Raw genomic sequence first — 23,453 nt, 5'->3', positions numbered from 1 at the left:
ACCATGTGTGGATATGATGGAGCCCAGTGACTTGGTGTACCCAGAGAATTTTGGTATTTGGTATTTTATTAGGATCCCCATTAGCTGTTGCAAAAGCAGCAGCTACTCTTCCTGGGGTCCACACAAAACATGAAACATGAATTAATACAGAACATTAATACACAAGAACAGCTCAAGGACAGAACTACATATACTACCGGTCAAAAGCTTTAGAACACCTACTCATTCAAGAGTTTTTCTTTATTTTGACTATTTTCTACATTGTAGAATAATAGTGAAGACATAAACTATGAATAACACATATGTACACATCATGTAGTAACCAAAAAAGTGTTTAAAAAAATCTAAATACAATTTATATTTGAGAATCTTCAAATAGCTACCCTTTGCCTTTATACCAGCGTTGCACACGCTTGGCATTCTCTCAATCAGCTTCACCTGGAATGCTTTTCCTACAGTCTTGAAGGAGTTCCCACATATGCTGAGCACTTGTTGACTGCTTTTCCTTCACTCTGTGGTCCGACCCGTCCCAAACCATCTCAATTTGGTTGAGGTTGGGTGATTGTGGAGGCCAGGTCATCTGATGCAACAGTCCATCTCTCTCCTTCTTGGTAAAATTGCCCTTACACAGCCTGGAGGTGTGTTGGGTCATTGCCCTATTGAAAAACAAATGATAGTCCCACAAAGCCCAAACCTGATGGGATGGCATATCGCTGCAGAATGCTGTGGTAGCCATGCTGGTTAAATAAATCACAGACAGTGTCACCAGGAAAGTATCCCCATACTATAACACCTCCTCCTCCATGCTTCACAGTGGGAACTACACATATGGAGATCATCCGTTCACCCACACCACATCTCACAAAGACACGGCGGTTGGAACCAAAAATCTCCAATTTGGAATCCAGACAAAGGACACATTTCCACCAATATAATGTCCATTGCTTGTGTTTCTTGGCCCAAGCATGTCTCCTCTTCTTATTGGTGTCCTTTAGTAGTGTTTTTTCCCCAGCAATGGGTCATGAAGGCCTGATTCACACCGTCTCCTCAGAACAGTTGATGTTGAGAAGTGTCTGTTACTTGAACTCTGTGAAGCATTTATTTGGGCTGCATTTTCTGAGGCTGGTAACTCTAATGAACTTATCCTCTGCAGCAGAGGTAACTGGGCCATTGTGAAGTCGGATTTGACGCAGCCAGTGGTCAGCGATGAGTTGATGAAAGAAGTGAGGAATCAGAGAAGGTTTCCAGAGATGGTCTGGAGAAGGGAGGAGTGGATGGGGTTGAGTGGATAGGTTGTCCGGCTCCTGGATATAGTAGCATAGAGATAGAGGGGAGAAAGAGGTCAATGTGCTCTGTGTGAGTGGGACCAGTGGACCCAATAGGCTGAGTCAATGAGGAGCGGATGTCATCCACCTTCTTTTCAAAGTGGTTGACAAAGAGGGAGGAGGTGGAGGATTTAAGGAGGGAGGAGAAGGTGGAAAATAATTTCCTAGGTTTAGAGGCGGAAGCTTGAAATTCTGCATTATAGAAAGTGGCTTTAGCAGTGAATACAGAGGGAGTGAAAGGATGATAGGTCCTCCGGAAGTTTAGTTTTCCTCCAATTTTGCTCATCTACCTTTAGCCCCTCCGCTACATAGCAGGAGGGGAGGGACAAGCCGGCCTGGGAGCAAAGGAGACAGTGGGAGTCATAGGATGCGGAAAGGGAGGTGAAGGAGACAGGAGGGCAAAGGTTTTTAGCAAAAGCGAGAGATGATAGGATAGAAGAGGAGAGAGTAGTGGGAGAAAGCGGGCAGAAAAGGAACAAAGTAGTGATCAGAGACCTGCAGGGGGTTTGCAGTGAGATTTGTAGGCAAACAGCCTTTAGTAAATATGAGGTCAAGCTTATTGCCCGCCTTGTGAGTGGGAGGGGACTGTGAAAGGGTGAGGTCAAGCGCATTGCCTGCCTTGTGAGTGGGAGAGGACTGTGAAAGGGTGAGGTGAAAAGAGGCAAGGAGGGGAAGAAAGAATTGGAAAGAAATGAAGGCAGACATCGGGAGGTTGAAGTTACCCAGAACAAAGAGCGGTGAGCCATCGTCAGGAAATGAGCTTATCAAGATGTCAACCTCAGTGAGGAACTCTCTAAGGGCACCTGGTGGGTGATGGATGACAACAATGTTAAGCTTCAGTGGACAAGTGACAGTGACAGCATGGAATTCAAATGAGGAAATGGACAGGTGAAAGAGGGAGAAAAGAGAAAATCTCCACTTAGGAGAAATGAGTAGCCCTGTACCACCACCACTACCACGACCAGATGCTCTCAGACTATGAGAGAATGCATGAAAGGAGAGGAGTTGGAGAAGCAGGGGTGATCCAAGTCTCCGTCGGGGCCAACAAGTCTAGTGACTGAAGGGCAGCATAGGCTGAGATGAACTCGGCGTTCTTGACCACAGGTTGGTAGTTCCAAACGCTGCCGGTGAATTCAACATGGTTTGTGAGGGCATGGTACACCACAGTAGGAGGGTTGCAGCCAAGGGGTGTTAAGTCTGTCAAGTCTACAGGGAGAGGAGCGAACAGGTAGGGAAAAGGCATTTATAGTTGACAAAAGCTAGAAAAGAGCAAGATGAGATCATCTGAAAAATAACTCGTTAAGACACTTAAGTGAGAGAGTGGTGCGGAGCCTTCCTCTCTTTCCTTTCTTTTATAACTCTGTAGAACAAGTTGGCAGAACTACAGATGAACCCTTTAGACCCCAATAGAATTCTAGAATACTGATGGAGATTGCTGAGAATTTTCAAGATAAAGCTCATTTTCTCACACATTTCAAACAGACATGCCTCAAAAGCTAAGAACAAATTACAATTACAAGTTAACTTATTTTAAAGAGCACAACCTCTTTTTAATATGACACCACATTCATGTCAATAGGAATAACACTCATTTTGTCTTCCATTGTGTAAAGACACTCACTATCAAATAACGATTAACACTCAACAACAAAAAACACTCCAGTATTTAAATTGTAGTAAATTTGACTAAATTACTCACTCAAAATGTACCAAGTATAATATATTACGCTTATAAATATTATCCAAAATGTGACCCAAGGTCAATATTCAGAAGAATTTCAAAACCCACACAAAGTAGGCTATTGTATTGACAATGATTCGTACTTCTATAACGATATAAACATGCAAACAACTATTCAGAGACTATTTCAAATGTAGATAACCTCTCTTAATAACATTTTGTAGAGACGAGGCCTTACGGAAAATGGTAGCCTACCTTGACAACAATTCAGTGAATGCAACAAGTATTTGATAGAGACAGATGAAGAGAGAAGATACGAAACACAACACCTGTGTCCCACTCTTTTCCCTGCTTCCACACAAAGGGAATGCAGAACCGCCTGCAGGTTCTGGGAAGGGGCCTTTGCATGGGCCCCCCCCCCCCTGCACAATGTACACATTTATGATGGCAATGTTGAGCATCCCCCAAAACACTTACTTCCACTGTTTTCTGCCTGTGTGTCCAACATTGTAATAGCTCCTCAGTTGGTCAAGATGGTCAACCCCACCCATTTTCTTGTTGTAATCCACTACAAGATCTGGAACTGATATACGTTCCTACCAAGTTAAAAAACAACTCCACAACCCCTGCCACTGCCGCTTTAGGCCCAGACTGTGTGGTACAAGGGTGGCTGGAGGGACTTGTGGCAGACACACTTTTTTTGCTAATTGCTCTAATTCTTCCTCCTCTTCCTCTGCTTCCTCCTCATCTTCCTCTCCCTTTTCCTCCTTCTCTCGATGTTCCTCTCCCTCCTCTTCGTCTCTCCTCTTCCTCTCGCTCCACCCGCCTCTCCTTCCCGCGTCCTCTTCCTCTCGCCCTCCACTCGCCTCTCCTTCATTCTCCTCTTCCACTCTCCCTCCACTGTCCCCTCGCTCCACATCATCTCTAACTCCTCTTCCTCCCTGCCTTTTGCTGCTGAGCTCCGACTCTCCACATCAGTTTCTTCGTTTTCACTGACTTAGAGTAACAGAGGGAGATGAGCAGCAAAATTATACAATTGTAGTCAGGAACATAATCTCTCTCTCTCCCTCTCACATTGTCTCTCTCCTCTCTTTCTTTTTCTCAACCATACACACACTCTCTTCCTAATAACGGGTTTCCATAATATATTGTGTGATACAGTTGCACGCCTCCCATTCCGCACACACTCGCTCTCTCCTCCAATGACCTCGTGCTTTCTTGCCTGACAGACTAACTACAGAGTGTGCCAATGTTAGCTGATTAGTTACGAATCTGAGACAGTTTCCAAATGAATGGCATCGGTTAAACAGGACAAAACAAGCAACTTGTTAGCTGGCTATGTAAACAAATATCCAACTCATCATATCAGCTCTACTGCGTGGGCATCTAACCTAACACGACAGCTAAGCTGTCAAATAATAGGAAAACGAGGCAATGTATAGCCTATCAATATCTGCACCTACCAAACATGACAAACCATCACCTAAGCCAAACAGATAAAGACAAATTACTCTAGCCTTCATTTCAGTGGCTAGTTAGCTAGTTGTCTTTAGGGATAGCTAGTAAATGTGACAGCTGAGGTTGATGCTTCGTGAGCTCAACTCAAATGTACAACTACACACAACTTTTCTTGCCTGACAGACTAACTAGCTTGTTAGCTAGCTACAGCAAGCAGCTTGGGCCGTTTCCATATGAATCACATCAGTAGAAACAAGACAAAACAACCAACTAGTTGTACTGATGATCATTCTGTTCGCCAGTTTCGGAGGTCCACATCACTGGCTTTCTAGGCTTCACTGAATGGGATTTATTATCATCAACTCCGGATTGTCTTGTCTGATTACACACACCTGGTTCCCAGTTGGAGTCATTAAAACTCATTTTTCAACCACTCCACAAATTTCTTATTAACAAACTATAGTTTTGGCAAGTTGGTTAGGACCTCTACTTTGTGCATGACACGAGTCATTTTTCCAACAATTGTTTACTGACAGATTATTTCACTTATAATTCACTGTATCACAATTACCGTGGGTCAGAAGTTTACTTACATTAAGTTGACTGTGCCTTTTTAAACAGCGTGGAAAATTCCGGAAAATGATGTCATGGCTTTAGAAGCTTCTGATAGGCTAATTGACATAATTTGAGTCAATTGGAGGTGTACCTGTGGATGTATTTCAAGGCCTACCTTCAAACTCAGTGCCTCTTTGCTTAACATCATGGTAAAATCAAAAGAAATCAGCCAAGAAGCTAGAAAAGAAAATTGTAGACCTTCACAAGTCTGGTTCATCCTTGGGAGCAATTTCCAAACGCCTGAAGTTACCACGTTCATCTGTACAAACAATAGTAAGCAAGTATAAACACCAACACAACCACTCGGGAAGGAGACGCGTTCGGTCTCCTAGAGATGAAGGTACTTTGGTGCGAAAAGTGCAAATCAATCCCAGAACAACAGCAAAGGACCTTGTGAAGATGCTGGAGGAAACGGATACAAAATTATCTATATCCACAGTAAAACGAGTTCTATATCGACATCACCTGAAAGGTCGCTCAGCAAGGAAGAAGCAATTGCTCCAAAACCGCCATTAAAAAAAGCCAGACTACGGTTTGCACCTGCACGTGCGGACAAAGATCGTAGTTTTTGGAGAAATGTCCTCTGGTCCGATGGAACAAAAATATAACTATTTGGCGGCTTGCAAGCCGAAGAACACCATCCCAACTGTGAAGCACGAGGGGTGGCAGCATCATGTTGTGAGGGTGCTTTGCTGCAGGAGGGACTGGTGCACTTCACAAAATAGGTGGCATCATGAGGAGGAAAATTAAGTGGATATATTGAAGCAACACCTCAAGACATCAGTCAGGAAGTTAAAGCTTGGTCGCAAATGGGTCTTCCAAATGGACAATGACCCCAAGCATACTTCCAAAGTTGTGGCAAAATGGCTTAAGGACAACAAAGTCAAGGTATTGGAGTGGCCATCACAAAGCCCTGACTCAATCCTATCAAAAATTTGTGGGCAGAACTGAAAAAGCATGTGCGAGCAAGGAGGCCTACAAACCTGACTCAGTTACACCAGCTCTGTCAGGAGGAATGGGCCAAAATTCACCCAACTTATTGTGGGAAGCTTGTGGAAGGCTACCTGAAACCCTTGACCCAAGTTAAACAATTTAATGGTAGTGCTACCAAATACTAATTGAGTGTATGTAAACTTCTGACCCACTGGGAATGTGATGAAAGAAATCAAATCTGAAATAAATCATTCTCTATACTATTATTCTGACATTTCACATTCTTAAAATAAAGTGGTGATCCTAACTGATTTAACACAGATTACATGTCAGGAATTGTGAAAAAACTGAGTTTAAATGTATTTGGTTAAGGTGTTTGCAAACCTCTGACTTCAACTGTATGTGCCCTCTGTTCCCTCTATCTCGGTTATTGTTTCCATGTCCGTTGGTGTTGCGGGTACCTATGTGTTGGTGCAGCTGTTATGCTGAATGCTTTATATATTGTGTATTATGGGTATCGTCCCGTGTCGTTCAGCGAGGTTTACCCTCGCTCTTTTGTTTGGGTACAGCCCTGTGTTTTTGTATACTTGTTTGTTTTGGGTGTATTAAAAAACCCTATTGTGTATCGCCTGCGCCTGTCTCCAAAATCCTTTATACCAGCGTGACACTAGTTAGCTGACAAACTGCAGCTATTTCCACGAGACATAGAGCAATCATTCGAGCTCCACCTCTGATGTGCTTGCCTGTACCAACCAACTTGTCTTGACATGACAGGATTTGCTAATCTGACAGCTGTTACCCGAGTTCACAGCGTTCAATATTGACAGCACCAAACGTATATCTGCCGTTTACTCATTTCACTCACCTCAACGTTATTGCTTTTCAAAGTGCAAGGACATATCCGTATCGTCAACCAACACAACCAATACAACACAACCAATACAACACAACCAACAACCAATACAGCACAACCAACAACAATAACAGCAACAATACAGCTTCGTCCAAAGTGTGGAGACGTTCTTTTTGAGTAATGATGTGATAAAAACGTTGATCAGTCAAATGACTGACGACAACAGCCACGCGAACACGACAACAGGGATGTTATCAAGTGAATTTTGCGATATGGAGACATACATAAAACAAGGCCGTTCGCGGCGGGGGAGGCTGGTGAGTGGAGGACGGATCATAATAACGGCTGGAACGGAGCGAGTGGAATAGCATCCAACCAGGTGTTTGATACCATTCCGCCTACTCCGCTCAAGCCATTACCACGAGCCCGTCCTCCCCAATTAAGGCGCCACCAGCCTCCTGTGGTCCGCGGCCGCTATAGTTATTTAAAGGGAGACAGTCGACGGCCGCTATGGGTTCTAAAAAGTTAAGACAGAAAATATACACCTGGAGATATCATCAGTCCTCCAGCTATTTATTTGGCTGTCATGGCATCCTGAATGTAGAGATGCCAGAGCAGGTTTTACTACCTTACCCAGCTTATAGGCTGCCTCTCATAAACAAATACTATGAGGAGGTTTGTAGAGATGATTGACACTATTGAGATGCACCATTCCCTAGCCTCCGGCACTATGTGAAAACAAATTACTATATTTTCCTCCCTCTATTTAAGCATTTCTCTGTGTTGTCTGTGCTGCTGTATGCCCTCCCTCCCTGTTGTCATGTGAGATTCCAGTCAGCGCCCCCCAGATGGGGATGTGAGAGCTGTCTCAAAGGAACGCAGCTGTGTCTGTCATCCAATGCGTGCACTTTAGGGACCAGTCACATTATATCAGGCCCCATCCCTGACGGAGACACTGCACAGAGACAAATCTGTTGGGCCACTAGCTTCCACACATGCTGGAGGGCTGGAGAGAGAGGAAGAGGGGCCACAATTGCACAGTACAGTGGATTATCATGGTAATACAATATCATCAATATAAGCAGTTTATTTGCTGTTTGTGCCATGGTAGTTTTGGGGAAATAAACAGACTGACTTGACCTGATGTGAACTGTCTCGAATGAGCTTCTGTATCTTAGGCTCGTTCACAAATCTGTATATGAGGGTAAGGAGTTCAGTCTCAAGGGATTCCTTTGCCACATACAAACAGGAGTGGGATGGAGGAGAAGAGTCTCTGCTCATGTATTTGATGAGATCAGTGCACTCACAACTGGATAATATATTTGATGTTCTGCGTTTGTTGATAGACATTTCTGCTCTGTAATTCCGTGGGCTCTACACTGTGTTAGACCACAGTGTGTGAAAGGCCACCCGTAGACATGTGGAATGTACAGCAGAACTGGAGAGATTCCATTAGGATTATGTGTGTATCTTCATACAGCGCCTGTCTTTGGTAAGCGGGTGCTGTACTATATGACAGTGCGCGTGTAAAATAAGACGATGTAATTATCTACTTTCTTACAGATTTCCCATTATCTTGCTTTCTCTCTCTCGTCGTGGCTTTGTGTCCCTGCGCGTTGCGACGGCCTCATTACTCTGTGAAGTTAATGGATTCAGCGGCTTGGCCTGCATTAATTCAACTGTATATATTTCCCGGCGAAACATGCAAACATGATCCCCTGAAAGGAGTGTGAAGAAGGAGATATAGACAAACAGACGGATTGAAAGGGATGGAGGGAGGGCGGCGAAGGGAGGCAGTAGTGAAATAGGATGGTGAACTGTAGCAGAGACCACCCAGGCGTAGTTGTCTGTGGTACTGTTCCTCAGATACTGTGGAGTGCTAATTAAATTCCTCTTGCACAATGGGTCACCAGACGTAGCAGGCGACAAGCAGGATGGGAGATGGAGAGGGAAGCACTATTCCCCCATAACGTGTCAAATGAGAGGATAGGTGAGAGCCAGAGAAGGCTGTTCAGAAGATCTAAATTGTTGGCTTAGACTGTTTGTATTTGCACCACATCATTTTATATGAATGTCGATCTTGAGGCGTTATTCTCTTTGGCGGTAAGAGAGACTTTAAGGATATGAGCAGCACTCCTCTGCATTTCATGTGGTAGTTAAATGTGGGTTGCAGCTTTGCCTGGCAACATTTAGAATTTCGACTGGGCTCTTATATGCATGGGACCAGCTTTACTTTAAATAGCAGCAGCTGTTGAATGAATCATACATTAGAGCCGAAGAACAGCCTCATGCCTCAGTGTTACCTGGGAGTTGGACTCTCCAAGGTCAGAGCTGGCTTTTTGCTTGATTAAATCCTGCTCAAATCATCTATATTCCAAATGACATTCCTAGGCATCGTGCTTGATGGATTCTCCCAATTCTTCAAATTAATGTCATGGTCCACTTGATAGTTTGGAGGAAAACTACATGTAGGAACGTTTTACATTTGATCAGTTAGTGACCACTTAATGGATATTTGAAGAGCAAAATTGCATCTGATTGCCCCCAACCATAACTTGATAGAATGTGGTCTGGTATGTCATTGAGCAAATTTGCTAAAGCACGGTTGTTAGATATATCCCTAGAGATCTAATGGTGCTGCCATGTGTGTCAGAAGCATTTATAATATCTAATATCTTAAACAAGTCTCCATTTTCCATGGAAAAGCTAGTCTCTTTTTCCCCCAAAGGGAATTTAAGGCCATACATTTCAAACAAGTGTGAGGAAAATTGGCAGATATTATTGTATGATGATGATGATTAGCTCTATGTTTGAGTGGTTCTTTGATATGTTCACATTTTTTTGTGTCGTAATTGGGAGAAAATATACTTTAAAAAAAACAACAATATTATTATTAACCTGCAGCGACCGTGTTGAATGATCCATTTCAAGAAGCTTGACCGGCACAATGAATGAAAGAGACCAGACCAACAACAACTGTGGTAGCTATAGTTGATGACACCAGTGTTCTCCCCAATCTCTCTCCGCAGCACAAGAGGAGTCAGTGGCCACCTACAAAGGCAACGAGTTTTTCAGCTATGACCTGTCTCAGACGCCCATCCAGAGCAGCTTGGACGAGATTAGTCTGTCCTTCCGCACGCTGCAGAGGAACGGGCTCCTGCTCCACACCGGGAAATCAGCTGACTACGTTAACCTATCCCTGAGGAGTGGCGCTGTGTGGCTTGTCATCAACCTCGGGTCCGGGGCCTTCGAGGCCCTGGTGGAGCCTGCCAACGGCAAGTTCAACGACAACGCCTGGCACGAAGTCCGTGTCACGCGCAACCTGCGCCAGGTACTGTAGCCGCCCCCCCCTGTCTCTCCTCCTTCATATGCCCAGCAGTAGTTCTATTGTTCATTATTACAGGAAGCGTTTCATGTTTATACTTAAGAGGGAGTAATAGTGTCATTATTTAGCTTTCAGTAGTTGTTAATGTTTCCTCATCACGGGCATCCAAGGAAAACCAGTTATACTGTCAGCTTGTGATTTAATTATGCTAATTTATCCCTCAGGACTGAAAAACAAAGATGAATAGAAAACAAACAACATACTACATTTTTTTTTAATATCACTGTTTTAGGCTTTTCTGATTGAACCCTTAATTTATCAGTCCCAAGCCAAACTCCAGTGACTTATACCCCAGTTCATTAGGATACGTTCAGAAAACATGCCTCACCTAGAGTAACCCATTATTTTTTCTCTATGGCAGTCGGTACACAATCTTGTTGTTTTCAATTCAGTTCAGAGTGAAGTGAATCAATACCACAAGTTTGGCTCTCTCAAAATAATGCCTCCATAGGTGAAAAACGTTGCAGTGCGATGTTTCGCCTTCTTCGTGAGACTAGTCATGTTGAGGTGTAGATTGTTGTGGCTGAAATAACTTGGAGCTTGTGGATTGATTTCTATGTCTCATTGAGTCTCAATTCCGGCGTCAACCACAGTGTAGTAATCAATGATAGTTTTTCGTGTACTTTGGATTTGTCATGTTTTTACATATTAAAGGTGCCTTTTTATAATTCCATGTTTCCAACTGAAATGTTACATGTCAATGTGTACAGTGCTGCGGGTGACGTTTAACCTATGGAAGGAGACCACTATTTTTTACTGAGCTGAGAATAAAGTCTGATGAACGGTCCATATAGCTAGATCAGGCCTCTTGGGTCCTGCCTGCTTCCCCTTCCCACATCATATTAAGCCTGTCTAACTCCACTCTGACTGGCCATTTTATGGTCAATCGCTTTGCCAACTCTGTCCTGTACACTAACTAACATAACTCTTTAAAGGCTCCAGGCTTTAGTTTTCATCCCTTCGTTAAAAAAAATATATATATATATTCTTCGTTATTTTGTCTTTCAAAGGACATTTCCATGCAATTTTGATTTGTATTACTGATGAGATTTGCCAAGTTTTTTTTTCCATTCATACTAAGATGATACATTTCCAATAGCTAATAGTCACTCTTCTCTATCTACTAATGTACTAACAACTATTTTTGTGTCTGAATCTTCAGTCCTTACAAACAGACCCCCTTAACATCTCACTCCTACCTGCATGCAAACATTCTCTCTCTTCATTATCCCGAGCCTACCCTCACCCATACTCCCCAAAGACAGAAAAATCCTATGCTTACAAACCCCTCTCATGCTTTTATCCCTGCATTTGATCCTGCATACATAGCTCTTCTCTTCAGATAGCTTCCTGTTACCACACTGACATGCCGATAGAGAGAAATGCACCTCCTGTGGGAACGCCTGTGGAATTTATTTTTTTAACAAGCCCTGGTGGTCAGCTTTCGCTGGCTAGATTCCTCTTATCTTTCTCTCTCTCTCTCTCTCGCTCTTGCTCTTCCCCTTGCTCTTTCTCTCTCACATCCTCAATCACACTCTCTTTGACACACACACACACACACACACACACACACACACACACACACACACACACACACACACACACACACACACACACACACACACACACAATCTCACCTACTCCCTTGTTCAACCTTGCCTACAATCAACGCTACAGACTCATAGCAGCTCTAAACAGCAACAGCAGACATAAGAATATGTCCCCCCATGATTGAAGTACATTTAAAACCAGGAAACACCCATAACTACATTAATGATCAGAACAGGGCAATTCCTCAGACTGCAAGTGGCAGAGCCTTGCTCTTATCAGAGGGGACCTCTGGGAAATGTAGTATTTGTCAGTCAGCAATGATGGTCTGCAGCATTCACAGAATATCATAACAGTGTAAACCACGTACACTACAGTATAACCATTTCAGTCAAAGCTGAGCCACATGCTTTATAGTATAGCTCATATATACTGTATGTAATGAACTCCTCTTAAATCATTTTAATGGATTATAAATGGCTTCTGAAACCATTGTTCTCCCAACAATGAATAATAGATTTGGATTTTTTTTTATCAGCTATTTGGTCCGTTAATTTGTTCTTCCTGTCTCTCTGTATTGATTTGAGATTGATTAGTTGTTTGATTAATTGATCAACTGTCTGATTACCGCCGAAGGACGACTGTATCTATCATTGAATGGGTGCCTTCTCAAATTCAGCTACAAGTGGATACTACGATATATTTAATATTGTACTCAAATCCAAAATATCTGTGAAATGATCATATTGTCCTTTTGCTCATCAACCCTGCTAATATTTTGAGAATCGAGAAAGGAAGCAAGCTTCTGCGATTGGCGGAGCCCTCCGACGGTGCTCATCAATTCACACTGTAGATCTTACAGCTAAGGATTCAACTCAATTCAAAGGCCAACATTTTAACCGCAAAAAAACCCCCCCCACCAAAAACAAAGCAGCGGATGTTTGGTGTTAAATTAAAATTCTTTCCACCATCTTACCCCTTGTCTCTTTGTTTCTGTTCTGTCTCTCCTCCGCCTTTCTCCATTCCTCTCTTTCTCTCTGGTCACGCAGGTGACCGTCTCTGTGGATGGGATCCTGACCACCACCGGCTACACCCAGGAGGACTACACCATGCTGGGCTCGGATGACTTCTTCTACATTGGGGGGAGTCCCAACACGGCTGACCTCCCAGGCTCCCCGGTTAGCAATAACTTCATGGGCTGTCTCAAAGACGTAAGTACTGTGCTGTTCAGCAGCCTTCAGCAGGGGACTCTGGTCTGAGAATACACAGATGCACAGGGCTCTTGTTGAGCTGTGTTCAGATTCACAAACACCATTCACTTTGTGAAGTGACAGCTCTTTTACGCATGTGCCACTTCGAATTGAGATGTTAAACCGCCCAGTGCATCACACAGGAAGAACATGGCACGTTTCTATTTTTACATTTAGTTAGTTGCTAATTAATGACAGATTGTGACTTTGAACACATGCAGTGCCCTTAGTGTTCAGCTGTGTCCTAATGAGTCCTAATGTGGATTGCTGTGTGTCATTTGCATATCCTCTGACATTGTACAGTGTGGTCATGTATGAATGTAGCTATGGTCTTGAATTATATAATAGCATGATTACCTGGATATGAACACCAGACTTGCTACTCTGTTGAATAATACAGGTTCTATTCTCCAGGATTAATTACACTCCTGTACTGATGCCCCACCCCCGCCCTCCCTAGTGGCTGCCATGACCTTCCTATGCCCTCCCTATCTCTCTCTCTGCCTGTTTCCCCCCATCCCTTCCCATTGCTCACTCTCTCTGCCCCCCCCCCTTCGTTCTTTCTCTCTCTGTCTCTCTCTCCCCCTCCATCCATCCATCCCGCCTGCCCTCCTTCTCTCCCTCCGCTCTCTCAGTCAGTGAACATCTGTAATTAATACTGTGCCAGTGTTAGTGAGGCCTTAGCTTTACCATCCTGACAGACAATTCAGACATTGATTTCCTCCATGGATTCCCAGGCAGCGCGTCCCTCCCTCTGTCTCTGTCTAGTTGACCCTCCCATGTATTAATCATGTCTACGTCTTCATTGATTGTGCCATGCTTCTCACTGCCTCAGCCTCCCAAAGTCTTTGTCCTGTTGTGTATAAGAATCCTAATAACTATACTAAAGATTGTTATATTTCCGTTAGGGAACTCTGTGAAGTGTGTGTGTGCAATAGCTCAATTCACCTTTGCACTCCTTCTAAACAACGCAATTTTGGCAAAAGTCTATAAAACTTAGCCCACTCTGTTCGTAACAGATTCTAGTTTTGGGAACAGAAAACTGTATCTTTCATCTATGAGAAAATGTGCAGAATGTCGGCCAAAATCCATCTCGTTCCATCTTCTCCCACTGCCGGACACTGGGCTTCCTCACACTACCATATTTGGTAATGAGTGGAAACACCAAGTGGAAGCTTCACATTTATACATCTGGTGAAATATCTGTTTCAATTGTTCTATCTTTGACTATACTGCTACAGGCTCCTGGTGCCTGTTTCAGTAGAACGTGGTGATAGATATTGGACTGTCAGTGCTGGGAGGGGTCTTTGGGAATTACTGATACACACCTACAGTGCTGTGAAAAAAGTATTTTTTGCATATTTCTTTTTTTACACTGAATGTTGTCAGATCTTCAACCGAAACCTCATATTAGATCAAGGGAACCTGAGCGAACAAATAGCACAAAATGTGGATACTTATTTCATTTATTTAATCAAAAGTGTTTGGTTTTCACCAGACATAATGAGACCATCGTCGTCCAAAAAAGTTGACTCAAGTTTGCAAAAAAGCACCTGGACGCAGCTGGATGATCGCCAAGACTCCTGGAAGAATGTTCTATGAACAGCTGAGTCAAAATGTGGAACTTTTTTGGACGACATGGGTCCCGTTATGTCTGGCGATAACCAAACACTGCATTCACACAAGTAAGAACCTATAACTATACTAACTAACTATACTAACGAACTATACTAACTAACCACACTATACTAACTAACTAACCACACTATCTATACTATACTAACTAACTAACTATACTATACTAACTATACTACACTAGCTAACTATACTAACTATACTAACCAGTGATACTAACTATACTAACCAACTATACTATCTATACTAACTATACTAACTAACTATACTAACCAACCACACAATCTATACTAACTAACTAACTATACTATACTAACTATACTACACTAGCTAACTATACTAACGAGTGATACTAACTATACTAACCAACTACACTATCTATACTAACTAACTATACTAACCAACCACACTATCTATACTATACTAACTAACTATACTATACTATACTATACTATACTAACTAGATTACTATACTATACTATACTATACTATACTATACTATACTATACTATACTAACTAACAGTCAAGCATGGTGGCAGTAGTGTGATGGTTTGGGGTTGCTTTGCTGCTTTGCTGCCTCAGGACCTGGATGACTTGCCATCATTGAAGAAACCATGAATTCTGCTCTGTATCAGATCATTCTAAAAGAGAATGTCAGGCCATTCATCCGTGAGCTGAAGCTGAAGCACAAGCTGGGTCATGCAGCGAGACAATGATCCAAAACACAATCTACATCAGATTGGCTAAAGAGCGACAAATCAAACGTTTTGAAATGTCCAGACAGAAACCGACGTGAAACGAGCAGTTCATGCTCGGAAACCCTAAAATGTCGCTGAGTTAAAGCAGTTCTGCATGGAAGAGTGGGACAAAATTCCTCCACAGAGAGACAGATCAAAAACCTACAGGTGACAAGCAGTTAGTGAGTCTAAGGGGGCAATTGGGTGTTGTGTAACTTTGTTAAAAAAAATGTAATACAATTATTTACAAAATGTTGTGTTATTTTTTCACTAAGGTCTCCTTTATCGAATATGAGGTTTTGGATGAAGATCTAAGAATATATTCAGGGTCAAAAATATGCGAAACATCGAGAAAATCCTTCACGGAACTGCATTTGATCACAGGCTCAGCAATGTATGATTGATGCTACCAAAGGAGACAGAGACATTGAGTGTCATCAGAATGTTAGCGTAGCGTGAGAACGATTTTGTACTTTTGCATCTATGGCTGAAAATAGACTCAACAATTGCATTTTTCATACTCGGGCTCTTTTTCTATTCTTCTCATTAGATTTTATTTTGGTCTGGGACCTACTGATAATGGTTCCTTGTGAAATCAAGCCGCTGCCAAGTGTATTTTTAAACAAAAAGACATTAAAGTTCTCACCCTGGAGAAGGGCGCCAGTCAGCTTTGGACTGCAAGTGGTGTGAAAATGAAAACCATGTTCAGCTGTGCCTCCCTGCTGCCTCCATCTGTACATGAGAACAGTGCACATGTGACAGGCAGACCGTCAGACAAACAGGGAGATTCTCATTATGGTCTTGTAATCTGGTTGTGTAATGTATGAGAGCTTGTGCATTTTACACGCTTCAATAAATTAGAAGTTGTTGCATGTATTCTAAGGTATTGCATGTATTCTAAGGTATTGCATGGATTCTAAGGTATTGCATGGATTCTAAGGTATTGCATGGATTCTAAGGTATTATTGTATGGATTCTAAGGTATTATTGTATGGATTCTAAGGTATTAGGGTATGGATTCTAAGGTATTGCATGGATTCTAAGGTATTGCATGGATTCCAAGGATTCTATGGAATTGAGGACAATCACAGAAAAGAGGGAGGGTTAAGCTAAATAGCGGGACATAAAGTGGTCTTTCAGCAGACCGTAGCCACCCGCTCAGTGACAGTCCTGTCCCTTGTCCTACAGGTGGTCTACAAGAACAACGAGTTCAGGCTGGAGCTGTCTCGTCTGGCTGCAGAGAGGGACCCTCAGGTCAGTGTTCACGGCGACCTGACCTTCCGCTGTGAGGACGTGGCGGCCCTGGAGCCGGTCACCTTCGACACGCCCGCCGCCTACCTCACCCTGCCCAGGTGGAAAACCAAGAAGACTGCCTCTATCTCTTTTGACTTCCGCACTACGGAGCCCAGCGGCCTGCTGCTGTTCAGCCACGGTGACAGGCGTCTGCAGGGCCCAGACAGAATGCCGGAGAGGCCGCCCAGGGCTGACTACTTTGCTATGGAGCTGCTGGACGGCTTCCTCTACCTGCTGATGGACATGGGCTCTGGCAGCATCAAGATGAAAGCCAGCAACAAGAGGGTCAACGATGGGGAGTGGTGCCACGTGGACTTCCAGAGGGAGGGGCGCAAGGGTGAGAGAAAGCACACGTGATGAATCTGATAAAGGAGCTTCATTCTGAGCCATACTGCAACTCTGGTCTTATTGAGGTATCAAGAATAGCCAGGGTTAAATCCTACTGGCTTGTGAAGTTCCATTTACTATACCCATTCGGAGGCACTCATATTGGCTTCTCCTTCATGTTTCTTAGCTGCCGTCAGAGATGCTGGGTGCATATCCCGTTTTAATTAGTCTTATTTTTAGCAGCTATAATCTATGTATGACATTTAGTAAATTGCCTTAACCTATTTCGCAAGTGGCCAATTATACCGTCATCCACCTCATGTGGAGAAATGTCTGCCCTCATTAGCCGTGCCCCTAGATTTGAGCCAGTGTTGCTTACACCTTACTGTTAAGAAATACGCTATGACAAAGACCTGAGACGTTCCTGGTCATTAGTCGTTTCATAATTTTACACCTGGTGTACCATGTGGATTATATTCTATATTATACAGTGCGATTGTACAGTGAGGCAGCCTTGATACAAGTTGACTCTCTCTGACTGTCTTGCCTTCAGGCCTGATCTCAGTGAACAGCCGCAGCATACCATTCTCTGCTAACGAAGGCAGTGAGATCTTAGACCTGGAGGGTGACATGTACCTCGGGGGTCTGCCAGAGGCACGCCAGGGCCTCATCCTCCCCCCGGAAGTCTGGACGGCCCCCCTCAACCTGGGCTACGTGGGCTGCATGCGTGACCTGTTCATGGATGGGCGGAGCCGAGACCTGAGGAGACTGGCAGAGATCCAGAGTGCCTCTGGAGTCAGCAGCTTCTGCACCAGGGAAACGCACATCAGGTGTGGCAGAGACGTCTGTGTCAACGGTGGGCAGTGCCGCGAGGGCTGGAACCGCCACGTGTGTGACTGCACCAGCACGGGCTACCTGGGCCCCAACTGTGAGAGCGGTGAGAGAGAAAGAGACAGAGAGAGAGAGACAGAGAGAGAGAGAGAGAGAGAGACAGAGAGAGAGAGAGAGGGGATCAGTGGAATGTGGAAACGATCCCTGCTTGAAATGTTACCGCAGAGCTTTTAAACAAGTCTAATGACATTTCATACAGACAATGGAGATGAAATCACTTTTTATGTGAGTTATTCAAGTGGTAAATTGCCACTCTATTAGTGAATTGGCGGTATGTGAGGAATAAATAGGTGCTGTGTATCAGTGATTCATCAGTATACCGGTGGTGCTCCGTGAGTCTGAATAACCCTGCATCAAGCACAGATATCGCTCTGACAGAGAGGGTAGGAGCCCCATTGTGACGCCATATAGGCCGATAACATTATGAGGGATATAAATGGCAATCCTCATCCTATTTGTGGCCCGAATATAAATCTATGAGAGGAGGATGATAACAGAGGCTTCGCAAAAGAGCACTGTGGTACGCTACAGGCTGTTCCTGCCATCTAGTGTGGCTGCAGGAAACTGCAGTCTCTTCAACAGGCCTACAAAAGGATCCGTTCGATCTTGTTTCGGCGAAGATCGTAGCTGATAATATGAGTGGTTGTGGAATTCTCTCATCTTCATTTGGTGTCTTGTTATGAATCATGCGCTTATTCAGTATTGGGTGTACGGGAATAGATGTTGGGAACATTTGTGACAATGCCATTTGCTAACGCTGTCTCCCTGTCCTTGGTGCCCGCACACAGAGGCCACGGTGCTGAGCTATGACGGCAGCATGTACCTGAAGGTGACGCTGCCGTTGAGCATGCACATGGAGGCCGAGGACGTGGCGCTGCGCTTTATGTCCCAGAGGGCCTTTGGGCTGCTTGTGGCCACTACCTCCCAGGACTCAGCTGACACCCTGCGACTGGAGCTGGACGGGGGCCGGGTCAAACTCACCGTCAACCTGGGTAATGCTAACAGTGCTAACGTTTATGAGTCCTCACGGCTTCTCTTTGAGAGTACTCATGATGTAATGGGAAAAGGTATTGTCCTACACACCCCTTCCCCTTCTCCTCATCATTCACAATCTATATACATCTCTCTGTGTCGCCTCTGTGTTTTCTCTCTTTCTCTCTCGCCCATCCCCTGGTCAGCAATCCATCTCAACCCTTTCAGCCCTTCAACGGCCGGTGTATCTGCAGTCCTAGGAGCAGGCAGCCAGAGAGACCAGCTCACTTAGAAACACTCCGCCATCACCATGACAGATACATAGTCATGGTGTTCCGACGGATGTTGTAGTTGCTGTTCTAGATCACAAGTGCCGTCCACCATGGCTCTCAGATTTGTCAAAACCCAAGGAAGAGGAGAGCAGTAGAGAGAGAGAGCCGGCCGAGGCAGTAATGGTGCCTGACGGGGCTGTATGCCTCAGCTGGTATCTCTAGTCTCCACATCTCCCATTACGGCTGTAGGTAGTGAGTCTGGTCCTTGGCTGTTTGCATCCACTGCTTTGTGATGGTTGACAGCTCCAGAGAACACCTCAGGCACACTCGTATAGCACCTAGTAGCGCCGGGTTCCCCTAACTCGGTCCTCGGGACGCCAAGTTTTTTTTAAGCCCTACACAGCTGATTCAAATAATGAAAGCTTGACGATTAGTTGATTATTTATAGTAGTACATAGCCTTCACAGAGGGCTTTATTGTAACCAAAAGATCAAGGAAGCTCTGACTGTGTTGGCACGTGTTTTGGTAGTTGTACGCCATAATGACTATGTAGCTATTCTATTATTTAGACGGGCACAACGGTGAGGAGTTTCAGTGTAGCTAAGCTACGGGGGGGGGTGGTATGCGAATCAGCCCTTTCCTCTGTCTGTGCTCTACCTAACTACCACATGGGTTGTACACACCGGGAGGCATATCTGTTATCAACCTAGGATTTAAAGTAGGATTACTTTCTAGGTTGTAAATAGAGTCATGGAAACACGGTGATTTTACTCTGATTGCTGTACACATTACCGGTCCTCCTGAGTGTAGTGGAGAGTTGACATTAGAGGTCGACCGATTATGATTATTCAACTCCGATACCGATACCAATTATTGGAGGACCTAAAAAGCCGATACCGATTAATCGGCCGATTTTAAAAAAATAAAAAAAAGAAGAAGAAGAAAAAAAAATGTGTTTTTATTTATAATAATGACAATTACAACAATACTGAATTAACACTTATTTTAACTTAATATAAAACATCAATAAAATCAATTTGGCCTCAAATAAATAATGAAACATGTTCAATTTGGTTTAAAAAATGCAAAAACAAAGTGTTGGAGAAGAAAGTAATATGTGCCATGTAAAAAAGCTAACGTGCTCGTGTGTTAGTGGGTGCTGTATGGTTGCCATGGTGAGGAAAAGGCTGGTTTTGAATCTGGAGCTTGTCCCCGGATGGTGGCCTCTTTGGAGGAAAAAAACAAAACTGCAGAATGTACCTTGAAGGATGTGAAATGTGTTTTTTTTCTTTCTTAAATATTGTTTCTTTTTGGGATCTCACCATCTCACTCTCTCTCTCTCTCTCTCACCAGATTGTATCAGGATAGACTGTAACCTCAGTAAGTGGCTCCTATCCTTATTTACTGTACTTCAGAACGACCGTGTCTTATACCTTATCTTCTGTGACTGTCTGTTTTTACTATTGATAAGGGTGAACGTAATTAACATTAGTGCTATTCAATATGTATCCCAATGAAGTACTACAATCACATGGTTGTCTTGAAAAATGTAAGGGATCTGGAAGGTAAGTATCAAATACTGTATAAGCCGCCTGTATATAATTTGGTAAACCATTCATTAGTCCAAGCAACAAATGTCAGAATCACAAAATGTTCATTACAACAGCCAAAACACCATATGTTTTATTAGTTCACAGTGCTCCTCAGAGAAACAACAGTGGCATTAGCTCCCTGCTACTTCTATCAGTAATGTGCTCAAACTACCACCAGATGGCAATATACCATTGGGTTTTGGGGAAAACATTTTCCCATAAGTTTTAATAATACATGTCCTGGTGACCTATGGGAACTGTTGTCTGTAGAATTGAGTTTTTTGAAATGCATGTATTAGGATTCGAGGAAAGATGCATTTAAGATGCATGTGACTGCTTCCCTGTGTATGTTGGTTAGCACAGGTGTAAACCTAAAGGGTCAGAAGATAATGTACAGATAATGTAAATAATCTGCTTTCTTTTAGATCATGTGACGCAGGCGAGACCTTGACAACAGATTGTGTACAAAGCCGTGTTGTTTTTTCCATTTTGAACCTTAGATGGCAACCTTCAGTATGTTGCTGCAGAGTTGTCCTGTGAATTTAGATGGATTGAAGTTTAATGGCAATAAAATATCCTTAATTGACTTTTAAATAGACACAATTAGCCAGTGGTTAAAGTAAATGATAGTCAATTAGAGCCCTCGACCATCTGGGAGAGCCTCTGTCATGCATTTTTAACAGGCCTCTGATTTGGGCCTCTTCAGAATCACCATTTTAACAGATCGTTGGAAGAATGTTAAGAGGTAAGCATCGAGAGGAAGGGGCACAATTGACAAAACAGGAGGAATTCAAATGTAATGGTTGAATGTTGCCCAAGGTAAAAGTTGAGTCTATGTGCTGTATACAGTACGGGTAAGTCCTAAATAAGAAATGCATGTGGGTAACTGCCGAGGTCTTGATGGCTCCAAGCCTTTTCCCACCATGTTGTTTTATCAGGCCAATTGGCTCATCAACTGTGGATGGGGAGCTGTCCATGGTCCTGATTGGCTCACCAGGATACACTGTCTTGTGCGGGCCACACTCAGCTCCTGCAACCGACAACATACCAGCAACACGTCTACAGTGTATTCAGACCCTTTTTTTTAAACCACATTTTGTCACGCTACAGCCTGATTCTAAAATTGATTAAATAAAAACATGTTCCTCGTAAAATAAAGAATCACCCAATATGTTTTTCATTCAAATGTAATGGTTACCAATTTGTAAGTCGCTCTGGATAAGAGCGTCTGCTAAATGACTTAAATGTTAAATGTTAAATTTTTACACGTAATAGACCTGCTAATGTTGGACTGCGTATTTTCAGATGTATACTGACTAAAATCATATTCGTCAAATACTCTGGATAAAATTGGCCAAGGAAAGGGCTACTTTTAAAGCACCTGACGCCGTAGTCTTTCTCCCCCGTCGTCGATACGAAGCCTGACAAGCCCGGGGACGCGAAATAAAGGCCCACGTCAAACGATCTGTAACCAGAACACGGAATGTAAGCCCACAGCATACTATACCTGTAACTTCAGTATAACAAGACGCAATCATTACAACACCGCAGAAGGACATTCAATTTGCCGTAATGTGTAGAATAGCTGTGTGCCTAAAACAACTGAACTGCAGAATACAAAACTGGTGTTCACTCATTTTGCATTTGTGTCAATGGGGTATTTGTGTATGAGAGGTTGATTAAAATGTGCATCTCTGTTTAGAGGTAACATGTCTTCATCTAGAGCTAGTATTGCTGGTATTGCTTGGTCAATTGAAGTTAAATGCTGTCTTCCTCGTTACCTATTTAATCATTGCTGTCTCAACTGTTAATTGCTCATCACTTGTGCTGTGGTTGGTGTTGACAGTCTGACTCATCAGTGCCTGTATTGTTTCACCTCTCCCAGGCAATCAGCAGTTAGTGCCGGGAGGTGTGTCCTTCACCTCTGCTAGGCAATCAGCAATTAGTGTTAGTACGTCAGTCTCCCCTATTTTTTTTCAGCAGCAGCTGTAAGCGGCGGTCTGGTCGCCAAAACGAAGACGGTTGCTGAAACAAAGACAGGGCTGCTGAGTTGTTCTGAGGAGTTAGAGGAAGGCCCCACACCACTCTCTCACTTGAGTGTCTTACCTAGTTATTTTTCAGATTATCTCACTTTTCTCTCTTGTAGCTTTGTCAACTGTGTTTTCTCCATACCTGTTCGCTCCTCTCCCTGTCGGCTTTACAGATGCTCCCCACCGCGTCTAATGTAGTATAGCCTGTGCGCACAATCCATGTCGAATTTGTGGTCTCCTGCAGCGTTTCGAGCTGCCAATCCGCGGTCAAGAAGGGCCGATGTTGCCCTTTATTCCCTCCTGCACTTTTGGCCCTGACAGAGTTATGGATCACCCCCAGAGAACGCTGCTATTCCAGCTGCTCTCGTCATCTGACTGTGTTCTCTCATAGTCAAAGAGCTTCTGGTCGTCACTGTGGTGGCAGACAATCTCTGGAGACCTTCTTACTTCCCTCATCAATGCATCCCTCACCACTGACTGCGCCCTCTCTGACTTCCAGAAGACCAGAGTCGCTCCCCTCCTCAAGAAACCAACATCCGACCCACTCTGACGTCAACTAGAGACCAGTATCCGTTTTTGTCCCCAAAAACACTGCAGCTGTCTATAACCTACTCTCTCAGAGCGATCTTCTTGGAAACTAACCAGTCACTCGACT

At 43.6% G+C, this 23,453-nt stretch overlaps 1 pseudogene; it reads left to right on the top strand.

Moving 5' to 3' along the window:
• Positions 1-23,453, top strand: part of LOC135550299 (neurexin-2-like) — a 249,410-nt pseudogene that overhangs the window by 56,255 nt on the left and 169,702 nt on the right.

This window comes from Oncorhynchus masou, chromosome 12 (genome assembly GCF_036934945.1).
Source record: "Oncorhynchus masou masou isolate Uvic2021 chromosome 12, UVic_Omas_1.1, whole genome shotgun sequence".
Lineage (NCBI taxonomy): Eukaryota > Metazoa > Chordata > Actinopteri > Salmoniformes > Salmonidae > Oncorhynchus > Oncorhynchus masou.
Note: the sequence above shows the minus strand (reverse complement) of the source record. Positions and strands in the feature narration are given on the sequence as shown.